At 38.4% G+C, this 14,938-nt stretch overlaps 2 pseudogenes; both read left to right on the top strand.

Annotated features, from left to right (window-relative positions):
• Positions 1-1,485: 1,485 nt before the first annotated feature.
• Positions 1,486-2,271, top strand: LOC148579610 (uncharacterized; annotated as a pseudogene).
• Positions 2,272-9,043: 6,772 nt separating this feature from the next.
• On the top strand, positions 9,044-9,729 carry LOC148579609 (uncharacterized; annotated as a pseudogene).
• The last annotated feature ends 5,209 nt before the right edge of the window (positions 9,730-14,938 follow it).

Here is a 14,938-nt window from a genome sequence, read left to right as displayed (position 1 = left end):
GCGGTTAGGGTTATGGTTGAGAGATTCTCAACTCGCGGGTAGGGTAGGGCAGAATTTTAATGAAATTTTCAACCCGCGGGTAGGGTTAGGGTAATGTCCAAACCCTACCCTACCCTACCTATTTCCAGCCCTACTCTCAATTGAGAATTGACCCTTTTTTATCTATAACATTTTTCACTCTTCTCATTTTCATCACTTTTTGCCATGTAGTGAATTTTCAGCCATTTCTCTTTTCCTTCACTTATGTTCATGTGCAAAATGACTCTAATAGTCCTTGGTATCACCACATTACTCTCTTCTTTGAAAACAACCTTGTCCTCAAGGTTGAGTTGAGGATAGTAAGTTATCAGCCAATCATAGTTCTCCCATGTGACTTTAGATTTAGACATGTCTTCCCATTAAATTAGTAATTGTATAACCTCATTTGAACCATTTCCAATAATTTTCTTATCCAATATAGCAATTGGCTGCAGTAACGACTCTTGTGTTGTGGAGAGAATTGGTAAGGGAATGTATTAGGTTGAAGGGTCTTCTTGAAATTTTTTCAACATTAAAACATGAAAAACTAGGTGTATCTTAGATTCTGATGGTAGTTTCACTTTACAAGCAACCTTGCCAATCCTTTTGGAGAACTAAAATGGTCCAAAATATTTTAGGCTCAATTTTTTATTTTTTCTCAGCTGCACCGAGTGTTGTTTATACGGTTGAAGCTTAACCAAGACAAACTGTAAGACCCAGAACTTTGAAAAGTCTTATTATGATCAAGTCTCAAATCATATAGTTATTTATAGCCTTAATTTTAGAGATTACTTTCTTAAGGATAATTAAGGCAAGTTGTGATTTATTGAATTTGAGATGAGTTATGATTATTATCCAATTTTATAATTATTGGATTATTTTCTATATTTAAATTATAAAGTTGATAGTTATGAAATAATAAGGATTTTATATGATTTGGATTAGATAAGTAATATTTTAAATATTAATACTGCTACTTTGACAAATAAAGAGTTTAATTATATTATTTCTAATTATTTTGATTTGGGCATTTTATGGAAAATAATTTGTGAAATTGATGAGCAAATAGTATTTTTCTATATGTAATTAGTGTTGGATTTAATTTGGGTTTCAATTATTATATCATTTCCAATTTTATTTGAAATTACTAAAATGCCCCTAAACCTAATTTTTGAAAATGAAACCCTAACCCAACGACCCGTTACCCGACCCGGTTTCTTTCTCCCCCATACCCAGCAACAGCAGCCAAAATTCTTGCTCCCCAAAATAATAGCACACGGTCTCCTTTCCCCATTTTCCTGAAAAGAAAGAAACGAACAAAAGCAAGAAAGAGGGAATAGCGTGCGGCAGGGAGAAGGAAGAGAGGAGAGAGAGAGACGCCGTCATCCTCGTCGCCGGAACCGCGAGGAGCGTCGCTGCCGAGCCCGTCACCGTGTCGTTGTCTTCATCGACGCCAGCTAAAGAGAGATGCGACGGAGAGGGATAGAGGGGGCTCGCGGATGGGAAGCGTCGCCGTTCCCTGAGGCCGCACCGTCGTCGCTGTCCTTGGTGACCCACGAGTCGAGAGCGCAAGCGCGGGTGGAGGACGGCGCTGTTGTTGCCGCTGCTTCTCCCAACGGCGCTGCTATCACCGCCGTGAATCACGATCCGTAGAGGGGGGAGATGCGAGCCATGGCCGGAGGGGAGAGGACGCCATATCTAGAAGCCGTCGTCGTCCTCTCTGCGCCGCCGTCGTCCTTGCCACAGGGTCAGCCGCTGTCATGTATGGCAGAGCCAGAAAGAGAGAGTTCGGGAGCAGAGAAGGAGAGAGAGATCTGAGGCTGGGCTGGGAGTCCAACCACTGCGTCCAGCCGCCGTTTGTGTCGCCGGCACCGCCTCCGCCGGAGCTGCCGCCATCAGAAAGGGGTTTCGACTGCTGTAGGTGTCACTGCCAGAAAAGGGATCTGCGTCTCTATGATTCGGATCACCGGGAGTGGTTCTGTGACTTCCGGGACCACCGCCGGAGCCTCTGGCTACTTCTGCCGTCGCCGGAAAACTCTACCGGTAAGGGCTTTGAATTTGATTTTCATTCGTTTAAGATTCCGGAAGCTTTATTGCCTCTGTATGTGGGTTTCAGTTACCAACGCCGTAGTCCGGTCGACGCTGTCACTTGAGGTGGCTAACGGGCTGCCGCCGAACCGGTTCAAGAGACCGCCGCTGTTCGGTTCAGCTGTTCCTTCTTCGGTAAGTATGTTTCGGAAAGCCTCGCGTTAGTATTTCGTTGTATTTGGTTAATGAATATGAGTTTTGGTAACGTGGGGTCGAGTCCTGATTATTATATGTTGCGATTAGTGTTGCTATGGTTACCGCGGGAGTAGCTTGGAGCCGAGGTTGCGGTTGTTGGTGATCCCGGTTTAAGAGAGGAGGTTCCTGTGACGTGTTTGGGTTATGGAATTGCGTTTTGAGGTAGGGGCGCTTTCCGAAAACTATAGTTTATTATTGGAATTATTACATATGGGTACTGATGTGAGATATTGTGTATTTGGTGATTGTATCTGCCTTATGTATTATTTGATTGACTCGAATGACTATGGATGTTGGTTTGGCTGAATTATTGTGTGGCTTGTGAAATGTAATGTTTGAAGTTGATTCTTTAAAGATTTGAAATCTGAGTTTAATCCGTTGAGGATTGGTTTGAATTGAGTCAATTATTTTGATGATGTGAAAAATAGAATACACTCTTGAATTTAGCCTGGCTTGCTTTAAATGATCTGGTTTTCGATAAATGATTGTTACTGAACCGTTTATTTAAAGCTTTGGAAATGAGTTTATTCGGCTGATAACGATTTGATTTTTGAAACGGTTTCCTTGAAATATGGAATTGAGATGACTGTTGGAATTGGCTTGCCTTGAACTGATTTCGGAATTCGGGCTGTTGGAAAAGGATTGTGGAATGGTTTTGTTGGGACCCGAACCGGGAGGCAAAGTCCAAGTTTTAGGGGAGATGCTGCCGGAATTTCTATAAAATCTGAGTCTTTATTAAAATGTTGTTTGGAAAATGAGGAGTTAAAGACTTCTACTATTTTATTTGAATTATCAAGAAAATGATGATTCATGCTTTCGAAATGAGTTAGTAAAGAGGAAATTGTAATTTAGTCTTGCTTCTTAAGAAAGGCATTGCATCTCTTTCAAGAGAAAGTTATTTAGATGAAACTTGTGTTTTAAAGCTATTAGAATGTGAAAAGGGTTTACGCCTTTGAATTTGACTTGGGGGTTTCAATTAAAGAAGTTTCAATGACTTTGAAAGAATCTGAATGTCTATTGACAAGTTTCATTTTGAAATGCTTTGAGAAAGATTTTAAGTACTCTTTGAATTCTGAATTTTTGCAAGACTAAAACAATTTTGAACAGTTGAAATGCTTTAGAATTTATCATGGGGGTTGAAGCTGGTTTTGCCTAAGTAAAGGAAACGGCTTTAAAGGAAGTAAATGATTACGTGACTCGGTTTGGCTTAGATCTTATTTTATTACTCAAATTGGAAAGCCAAGGTTTTAATGATTTTAAATGAATTTGGCAAAACGAGTTATGCTATTCTCCCCTAAGGACTTGGAACTCTGCCGAGAAACTTTTGTTACAAAAATCCCATTGTTGGATGGGTGATTTTGAATGTTTCAAAAGGAATCTTTAACTTTCCATAGTTTTGGAAGTTTTGGAAAGAGGAAGCCGAGAGTGGCTTGTTTTAAAAAGGGAATTTTCCTTGAGTAAAAGTGGCTTATGAGCCTGAGATAATTTGAGAAATGAGATCTTTAAAGCCAAGGCTGAAAAGAGTTGAAACTTGATTTCAAAGTGAAATGAATTGAGAAAATGATTTATGGCGTAAATGCCGATTTCATGAATTTGATGATTTTGAATGTGGAAGTGCTGTTTTGTTGAGAGCCGGAATGGCTGTGTATGATTATACATATTGATTGGTTCTGGATTGAACCGTGAGCCGGAATAGCTGTGTATGATATGAATATTGGCTAGTTCTGGAATGAAGCGTGAGCCGGATGGCTGAGATGGATGTTGATCCATGCATGAGATTGAATGCATGTTTATACTGAATCATTGATAAATGTGAATGTTGCACTTCCACTATCGGAGATAAGAGTTTCCCTGGGAGAAGGCAGTGGCTAGCCATCACATGCTCCAAGTTGAGACTCGAAGCTCTTTTGACCCTATGTCGTAAGTGTGGCCGGGCACTGTGAAAGCCCGGATGAGCTTGCCCCCGTGAATATACACCAGCGAGGGTGTTGGATATGGATCATGATTATGATCAAGTTTATACTGAGTATAACTCGAGTTGGGGATGCGCGACAGAGGGACAGTCCAATGGTTAGCTACCAGGACTTGTCGGGTTGGCTCTATAACCGACAGATGATATCATCAGCCACTAGGGACAGGCATGCATCTTATGTATCTATGTGACATTGCTTGGGTGTGCATATTATACTTGGTTTGCCTATGTGATTAATTGCTAATTTTTCTACTTGCAATAACTGTTTGTTTGTGCTTGCATCTTCCTATTTGTGTTTGCTACTGGGACTCTGTTGGACTGTGGTGATTGGTTGATGGTTGGATTGTTTGGGCCTAGGGCCGTGGTTGAAATGAGATGAATCGATGGTTGATTTCGGTTTTGTGTTTCTGGTTTGGAATAACATATGAAAGGCTATTTTGGTTCAGCATAGATGAATCGTTTTGAAGGGCTTTTGAATTTTTGAGAATTGAATGTTTCCTTTTTCAGAAAAGATTTCCGACTTTACTTTTATTGTAAACTGTTGTTTTTGAAAAGAGGCATAAGACGGTTATTAATCACTAGTACGGTTTATCTTCATGTATCCTATTACAGTAATTTCCAAAAACCCTCTACTGAGAATCCTTTCGAGGATGATGTTCTCACCCCCCTACATTTTTCCCCTTTCAGGATATGGGCGCAGAAGTTACGAAGAGCTTATTTAATTGTTGTTGTGATGCTCTGTATTGTTTTAGTTATGGTTTACCGTACCCTCGCCTTTATCTTGATATAATCTGTAAGAGGGATAGGAATTGTATTGGATTATGTTTGTAATATTATTTATATATATTTATGTATATATATGGATGTACTCTTTATGAGTTGTTGTAAGTTGAATGGTACTTATGGATGTACGTTATCGAACGAAAGTATCTTTGGAAGCGGTATTGCGGTTTAAAGGTTTAAACAGGCTCATATTTTAGTATTAAATAGTATAAGTGTCGTCGTAATGTCCGAGCTATCAGAGTGGCGCAGCCGGAAGCGTGAGCTTTGGTAGTTAGGGTGTTACATTATGGTATCAGAGCGGTCTTTCCTGTAGAGCCTGAGGAATGGACCGACTATGCTTTAGTTGCATGCTCTGAGCGTTTGTCATGTATTAGGTCTTGTCGAATGATGAGAATTAGAGCTTTATGCACATGACAATCTATTGATTAACGCTGTTAGTCTTGCATTGCATAATTCCTGATATTAAGTTTGGCCGGCTTAATACTAGTGAATTATGTATATGAGAGCACTAATAGGTTATCATAGATGGTATACGAGTTTTGAGTAAAGCGAATCGCGGGTTTTGGGAACACTAGAAACTATATCTCGAGGCTATTCAGTTGTGTGTCTTGAATTCTGTTCGAGTCGACCTGTTCTGTCGTATCCTAACTTGAAGTTCTTGGTTGTTAATCCTTTTGAAAAGTAGTTCGATTTTTCAACTTTATTCCTCTATTCATATGTATTCTTGTTTGATCTTAATTCCATATGCTTGTTTGGAATCCTTGTTGCATCTATCTTCCTCTGTTTGAGTTCTTCTTGATTCACGTGTTCCTTGATGTAGCCTTGAACTTGTCTTAATGTGCCGTGACTTTTAACTCCGGGTTCCGAGTTCATTCTTAGAGAACTTGTTGATTCAGTTTTCCTCTTATTTGACAGTGATTACAGCTAATTTTGAGATTTTTATAAAAATTGCTGTTGACTAGATATACACTTATCTATACGTGGAACTTTGAAGATTTCTTATACAGTTTAACAATTATTTATTTCTAATACCTCACCTGTACTTTTACTGGTTTGCGGAACTGCATTTACTTTAAATACGATTTGACTTTCTAGTGATTTTACTATAGTTCTAATGCACATCTTCGTTTGATTATGTATTTGGGGTATTTTTCAAAATTCTGGAAAGAAAGGGAATTTTTCACTTTTATCCCGGTTGAGTTTCATTTGATAAACTTTACTTAATTCATTTTGATTTGAGTTTGATTTAGCATACTACATGGTTTATGCTATTGTTGTTCTTTTGAAAATGTTGGACTCATAGCTTTATTCTTATGATCAGACTCGCTCCTTCTTAAGCTTTTCACCTCTATGAATGTCATACATGATTCTGTTTTTAACTAATCTTTTACATCTTGTGAAATTACCATTGATCTTGGTTTGTCCTCTCTTGTGAATCTCATCCGTATGTGAGTCAGTTTGATTCGTTTCAAATTAGTGCATTGTTTATTCTCTCATTCTCTCTACAAGAGTTTTTAGTTAAAGATTTACCTTTGAGAAATTACTAATGATTGAGTTGTCTTTTCCTATGATTTTTGTATTCTTTTGGATCAATTGAAAGCTTGTTTGATGACTCATGCCTAGTGAATCTTGTTTGGACTACTTTGGTTTAAGATCCTTTCTTGCAAGGCTTGACTCCATTTTAGTACATCTTAAACTTCTTGAATGTTCTTCTGAGATGGTGATTTTAAGAACACTTTTGGGAGTCTTGTTCTGAACTTTTTAAAGAAGTTTTGAATTCTCTTGTAAGAAGTTTTAAACGGAATTTATTTTCTGTTGCTTGATTTAGATTGAAACCATTGTTCAATTTTGACGAAGTTAATTTAAAGTTGGGATGCGCTATTTTAAATGAAGTTTTGAAGAACTTCCTTGTTTAGTGGTAACCGGTTCGTTTGTAATGCACCACTTATTTCCTTTACCAAATTGTAAGCAAATTTTTACTTCGGAGTCTCTTTTCTAAAAAGAGTTTAACTTCCTCTTTCGTACTTACTATAAATGTTATACACGCTTGTTTGAATATGGACTTTGGGAGTTTCTGAACCAGCATTTAATTTCTCTCCTGAGTTTTGTGAATTACTTTTGGTTAAGATTGTGCACTTAACTAACTTTCTAAAATATTTGATGAAAATATTTTAGCTCTTAGCTAAGCCGGTGTGCATTTTGTTTTTAAAACTCTGCATAATCTACTTCAACATGAAGTTGAATTAGAGCAAAGCCACGTTATTGCTTTTGTTGCCCTCTTGAGGAATGTTTGCTATTGAGCTTTTCTTCTAAATTGCGAAGTGATTTTCCGCAAGTTTTCGATTCTTTTATGAACAATGTATTTGGAAGTATTTTTAATCATGCTCTTAAGTTCTGTGAGTTTTGTCTTGGGTTGAGATATTCTTTTCTGTAAATCTAATACTTTTTTGGCTCAGCTTGAATTGGTATCAAGCTAATGCGTTGACTTTCTTCTTATTTGTCCTGTTGAATTTTCTTGATCCAAGAGTCATTTTTGAAGTTGTCAATGAAATTGTGTCTAGCAAACTTCATTACTTGAGTATCCTTGTTTATCTAGAATTGGATACATTCTCTCAAATCTATGAGTACTATCCTTGACATTTGACTCTCCTTTTTAAATCTTATATCCTTCTAAGTAGACTCGAGAATTATTTTGATATCACGTGCGATCTGTAGATATAGTAACGTGATGCGTTAGTTCTTTAAGACGTGATATGTGTATACGGAAGTTGAAGCGGTAGGTGTGCAACATTATGAGTTGTGGGTGTCTTGTTCCTTGCGAACGGGTTTGCGGTCGTTAGGCTTATGATCGGTTATGGGATTGTAAAGTGCTTGATGGAGTTGGAAAGTTGAAACTTTGAGGTTGATATGAGATTAGTGTGCGGATGTTAAGCACGTCGTTTTAACCCCATCATGTTTTATAGCCTTTGATGCTTCGCCCTACTATCACATGATTGACCCATGTTATCTTTTGCATTGAGCCTATCTTGTAACGTTTGCTTTGCAATCACACCCCTACCTTTGTATCTTTATGCATACGACCATCCAAGTATTTGAAAACCATATATATGTTTATATTTTGAGATATTTTTGCTTCTTCCTTAAATGTGTTCAAGGGTGAACTCTTATGAAATTTCCTTCATTTTGTATCAATTTTCGAGGGCAAAAATTTTTATAAGGTGGGTAGGATGTAAGACCCAGAACTTTGAAAAGTCTTATTATGATCAAGTCTCAAATCATATAGTTATTTATAGCCTTAATTTCAGAGATTATTTTCTTAAGGATAATTAAGGCAAGTTGTGATTTATTGAAATTGAGATGAGTTATGATTATTATCCAATTTTATAATTATTGGATTATTTTCTATATTTAAATTATAAAGTTGATAGTTATGAAATAATAAGGATTTTATATGATTTGGATTAGATAAGTAATATTTTAAATATTAATACTGCTACTTTGAAAAATAAAGAGTTTAATTATATTATTTCTAATTATTTTGATTTGGGCATTTTATGGAAAATAATTTGTGAAATTGATGAGCAAATAGTATTTTTCTATATGTAATTAGTGTTGGATTTAATTTGGGTTTCAATTATTATATCATTTCCAATTTTATTTGAAATTACTAAAATGCCCCTAAACCTAATTTTTGAAAATGAAACCCTAACCCAACGACCCGTTACCCGACCCGGTTTCTTTCTCCCACACACCCAGCAACAGCAGCCAAAATTCTTGCTCCCCAAAATAGTAGAACACGGTCTCCTTTCCCCATTTTCCTGAAAAGAAAGAAACGAACAAAAGCAAGAGAGAAGGAATAGCGTGCGGCAGGGAGAAGGAAGAGAGGAGAGAGAGAGACGCCGTCATCCTCGTCGCCGGAACCGCGAGGAGCGTCGCTGCCGAGCCCATCACTGTGTTGTTGTCTTCATCGACGCCAGCTAAAGAGAGATGCGACGGAGAGGGATAGAGGGGGCTCGCGGATGGGAAGCGTCGCCGTTCCATGAGGCCGCACCGTCGTCGCTGTCCTTGGTGACCCACGAGTCGAGAGCGCAAGCGCGGGTGGAGGACGGCGCTGTTGTTGCCGCTGCTTCTCCCAACGGCGCTGCTATCACCGCCGTGAATCGTGATCTGTAGAGGGGGGAGATGCGAGCCATGGCCGGAGGGGAGAGGACGCCGTATCTAGAAGCCGCCGTCGTCCTCTCTGCGCCGCCGTCGTCCTTGCCACAGGGTCAGCCGCTGTCATGTATGGCAGAGCCAGAAAGAGAGAGTTCGGGAGCAGAGAAGGAGAGAGAGACCTGAGGCTGGGCTGGGAGTCCAACCACCGCGTCTAGCCGCCGTTTGTGTTGCCGGTGCCGCCTCCGCCGGAGCTGCCGCCATCAGAAAGGGGTTTCGACCGCTGTAGGTGTCACTGCCAGAAAAGGGAGCTGCGTCTCTGTGATTCGGATCACCGAGAGTGGTTCTGTGACTTCCGGGACCACCGCCGGAGCCTCTGGCTACTTCTGCCATCGCCGGAAAACTCTACCGGTAAGGGCTTTGAATTTGGTTTTCATTCGTTTAAGATTCCGGAAGCTTTATTGCCTCTGTATGTGGGTTTCAGTTACCAACGCCGGAGTCCGGTCGATGCTGTCACTTGAGGTGGCTAACGGGCTGCCGCCGAACCGGTTCAAGAGACCGCCGCTGTTCGGTTCAGCCGTTCCTTCTTCGGTAAGTATGTTTCGGAAAGCCTCGCGTTAGTATTTCGTTGTATTTGGTTAATGAATATGAGTTTTGGTAACGTGGGGTCGAGTCCTGATTATTATATGTTGCGATTAGTGTTGCTATGGTTACCGCGGGAGTAGCTTGGAGCCGAGGTTGTGGTTGTTGGTGATCCTGGTTTAAGAGAGGAGGTTCCTGTGACGCGTTTGGGTTATGGAATTGCGTTTTGAGGTAGGGGCGCTTTCCGAAAACTATAGTTTTTTATTGAAATTATTACATATGGGTACTGATGTGAGATATTGTGTATTTGGTGATTGTATCTGCCTTATGTATTATTTGATTGACTCGAATGACTATGGATGTTGGTTTGGCTAAATTGTTGTGTGGCTTGTGAAATGTAATGTTTGAAGTTGATTCTTTAAAGATTTAAAATCTGAGTTTAATCCGTTGAGGATTGGTTTGAATTGAGTCAATTATTTTGATGATGTGAAAAATAGAATACACTCTTGAATTCAGCCTGGCTTGCTTTAAATGATCTGGTTTTCGATAAATGATTGTTACTGAACCGTTTATTTAAAGCTTTGGAAATGAGTTTATTCTGCTGATAACGATTTGATTTTTGAAACGGTTTTCTTGAAATATGGAATTGAGATGACTGTTGGATTTGGCTTGCCTTGAACTGATTTCGGAATTTGGGCTGTTGGAAAAGGATTGTGGAATGGTTTTGTTGGGACCCGAACCGGGTGGCAAAGTCCAAGTTTTAGGGGAGATGCTGCCGGAATTTCTATAAAATCTGAGTCTTTATTAAAATATTGTTTGGAAAATGAGGAGTTAAAGACTTCTACTATTTTATTTGAATTATCAAGAAAAGGATGATTCATGCTTTCGAAATAAGTTAGTAAAGAGGAAATTGTAATTTAGTCTTTCTTCTTAAGAAAGGCATTGCATCTCTTTCAGGAGAAAGTTATTTAGATGAAACTTGTGTTTTAAAGCTATTAGAATGTGAAAAGGGTTTACGCCTTTGAATTTGACTTGGGGATTTCAATTAAAGAAGTTTCAATGACTTTGAAAGAATCTGAATGTCTATTGACAAGTTTCATTTTGAAATGCTTTGAGAAAGGTTTTAAGTACTCTTTTAATTCTGAATTTTTGCAAGACTAAAACAATTTTGAACAGTTGAAATGCTTTAGAATTTATCATGGGGGTTGAAGCTGGTTTTGCCTAAGTAAAGGAAACGGATTTGAAGGAAGTAAATCATTACGTGACTCGGTTTGCCTTAGATCTTATTTTATTACTCAAATTGGAAAGCCAAGGTTTTAATGATTTTAAATGAATTTGGCGAAACGAGTTATGCTATTCTCCCCTAAGGACTTGGAACTCTGCCGAGAAACTTTTGTTACAAAAATCCCATTGTTGGATGGGTGATTTTGAATGTTTCAAAAGGAATCTTTAACTTTCCATAGTTTTGGAAGTTTTGGAAAGAGGAAACCGAGAGTGGCTTGTTTTAAAAAGGGAATTTTCCTTGAGTAAAAGTGGCTTATGAGCCTGAGATAATTTGAGAAATGAGATCTTTAAAGCCAAGGTTGAAAAGAGTTGAAACTTGATTTCAAAGTGAAATGAATTGAGAAAATGATTTATGGCGTAAATACCGATTTCATGAATTTGATGATTTTGAATGTGGAAGTGCTGTTTTGTTGAGAGCCGGAATGGCTGTGTATGATTATACATATTGATTGGTTCTGAATTGAACCGTGAGCCGGAATAGCTGTGTATGATATGAATATTGGCTAGTTCTGGAATGAAGCGTGAGCCGGATGGCTGAGATGGATGTTGATCCATGCATGAGATTGAATGCATGTTTATACTGAATCATTGATAAATGTGAATGTTGCACTTCCACTATCGGAGATAAGAGTTTCCCTGGGAGAAGGCAGTGGCTAGCCATCACATGCTCCAGGTTGAGACTCGAAGCTCTTTTGACCCTATGTCGTAAGTGTGGCCGGGCACTGTGAAAGCCCGGATGAGCTTGCCCCCGTGAATATACACCAGTGAGGGTGTTGGATATGGATCATGATTATGATCAAGTTTATTCTGAGTATAACTCGAGTTGGGGATGTGCGACAGAGGGACAGTCCAATGGTTAGCTACCAGGACTTGTCGGGTTGGCTCTATAACCGACAGATGATATCATCAGCCACTAGGGACAGGCATGCATCATATGTATCTATGTGACATTGCTTGGGTGTGCATATTATACTTGGTTTGCCTATGTGATTAATTGCTAATTTTTCTACTTGCAATAACTGTTTGTTTGTGCTTGCATCTTCCTATTTGTGTTTGCTACTGGGACTCTGTTGGACTGTGGTGATTGGTTGATGGTTGGATTGTTTGGGCCTAGGGCCGTGGTTGAAATGAGATGAATCGATGGTTGATTTCGGTTTTGTGTTTCTGGTTTGGAATAACATATGAAAGGCTATTTTGGTTCAGCATAGATGAATCGTTTTGAAGGGCTTTTGAGTTTTTGAGAATTGAATGTTTCTTTTTTCAGAAAAGATTTCCGACTTTACTTTTATTGTAAACTGTTGTTTTTGAAAAGAGGCATAAGACGGTTATTAATCACTAGTACGGTTTATCTTCATGTATCCTATTACAGTAATTCCCAAAAACCCTCTACTGAGAATCCTTTCGAGGATGATGTTCTCACCCCCCTACATTTTTTCCCTTTCAGGATATGGGCGCAGAAGTTACGAAGAGCTTATTTAATTGTTGTTGTGATGCTCTGTATTGTTTTAGTTATGGTTTACCCTACCCTCGCCTTTATCTTGATATAATCTGTAAGAGGGATAGGAATTGTATTGGATTATGTTTGTAATATTATTTATATATGGATGTATTCTTTATGAGTTGTTGTAAGTTGAATGGTACTTATGGATGTACGTTATCGAACGAAAGTATCTTTGGGAGCGGTATTGCGGTTTAAAGTTTTAAACATGCTCATATTTTAGTATTAAATAGTATAAGTGTCGTCGTAATGTTCGAGCTATCAGAGTGGCGCAGCCGGAAGCGTGAGCTTTGGTAGTTAGGGTGTTACACAAACTCCCCTTCTGCAAATTCTTGATCAGTTCTATGTTTATCTGCCAGCATTTTCATTCTATTTTGAGTTTTTTCCAAGTTTGTTTTCAATTATTGCGGAATGTGGTTTCTATCTGATAACATCTCTTATACTTGTGGAGGATCAATTGCCTCCCTAACATATTTGGTAATAGTCAGAGCATTTCTTCCATAAACTACTTCAACAATAACATGCCTGCACTTGTTTGGTAAGCAGAATTATACAATAATTTAGCCCAAGCAAGAGTTTTGGACCAGTGCTTTGGACTCTCATATGTGTAACATTTGAGAAACATCTCTAAGATTTTGTTGACAACTTCCGTTTGGCCATCAGATTGTGGGTGATATGCAGAAGACATTGATAAGGTTGTCCCTTGTAACTTGAACAATTGCTGCTATAGATTGCTAGTAAAAATTGTCTCTATCGGTTTGGAACATGCTATGTAACTTCACTACCTGATTGAAGAATAATTAAAACACTTGTTTTGCATTAAAATTTTCTCTCATAGGGATGAAGTGAACATACTTTGATAATCTATCGACTACCACAAGGATTATTGTATAGTCTGAAGAATTCGGAAGACCTGTGATAAATTCCAAGTTTCTATCTTCCCACGTCCTCTCTGGTATTGTCAATGGTTGGAATAAACCAACAGGAGAGGTGTTTAGTGACTTAGCCTTTTTACAAATATGGTAATTTGTTACAAATTTTTTTAATATCTTGCATCATATGATCCCAATAAAAGTTGCTAGCAATTCGAGTTGCTGTCCTCTTAATTCTCGTGTGCCCCCAATCGGAGATGAATGAAATTCATATAAAATTTACTGAATTAATTCAGGTTTTGTAGGAACTACCTATCTATCACCCTTGTATACTATACCTCTTCCCACTGACATGTCACTTGCAGCCTCATTCGCCATAATAATCCCTTGTAATTGTTTTTCTGTAACTTGAGCTTTCTTAATCTCCTCAAGAAGCTAGCAAATTAGTTGGCTCCATGCCATGTAACAAGTTCGAGATAATGCATATGCAGGGATCTTGTCTTTTCCTACCTTATACTCTATCTTAAAATCATAGCCCAAGAATTTATGTAACCAAGCTAGTTGTTCCGTCATTTGGAGTGGCTGGTATAATAAATGCTTCAAGCTTTGTTGATCTGTTTTGATTGTGAATTTATGCCCCATCAGGTAATGTCTAAACTTTGCCAGTGCCTCTATAACTGCAAATAATTCCTGAACATAAGCACCTTATTTTTGCATGTGAGGAGACATTTTCTTTGAAAAATACGCAATTAGGTGACCTACTTGACTTAGAACAACCCCTATATCAAGTCTAGAAGCATCAATTTCCAACACAAAAGGCTGTGAAAAATCTGGTAAAGCTAACACTGACCCTTGGGACAATGCTTTCTTCAACCTATCAAAAGCTTCTTGCGTTGCTTTGGACCAATTAAAATTGTGTTTCCTTAATAAATCTGTCAACGGTGCTGCCAAACAAGCATATTACTAAATGAAATTTCTATAATATCCTGTAAGTCCCAAGTGATGCATGAGCATCTTTATCCTATTTTCCTCTTATTTTCTAGTTAACTTTAGTTAGAATTTAGTGAGTTTAGCTAAATTTTAGTGTTAAAATCCTCTTTGGATGCTACTTTGAGTTGTTTTGGTGTTTTATTATTTCAGGTGAAATTTGGATCAATTTGGCAGAGTTTTGTGCAAGAAAGAGAAGAAATTGAATTGTCCTTCAAGCGCGCTTGATAAACCCCATTTTTAGGGTTTATCTTGTGCTTAATCGAGTGGATTTTATCCACTATTCTCACACTTATTCATAGAATTCGCATGTTTTACATTTTCCTTCCTAATTTTGTGCTATGATTGAAAACATGCTTCTTTGGCCTTAAATTTGCTATGTTTAATCCTCTCTTATTACCATTCGATGCCGTGATATGTTCGTTAAGTGTTTTCAGGATTTATAGGGCAGGAATGGCTTAGAGGATGGAAAGGAAGCATGCAAAAGTGGAAGGAATACAAGAAATT

The sequence above is a fragment of the Arachis ipaensis genome, chromosome B10, assembly GCF_059453495.1.
Source record: "Arachis ipaensis isolate K30076 ecotype BB chromosome B10, ASM5945349v1, whole genome shotgun sequence".
Taxonomy (NCBI): Eukaryota; Viridiplantae; Streptophyta; class Magnoliopsida; order Fabales; family Fabaceae; genus Arachis; species Arachis ipaensis.
The sequence above is the reverse complement of the archived record's forward strand: the minus strand, read 5'-3'. Positions and strand labels throughout refer to the sequence as shown.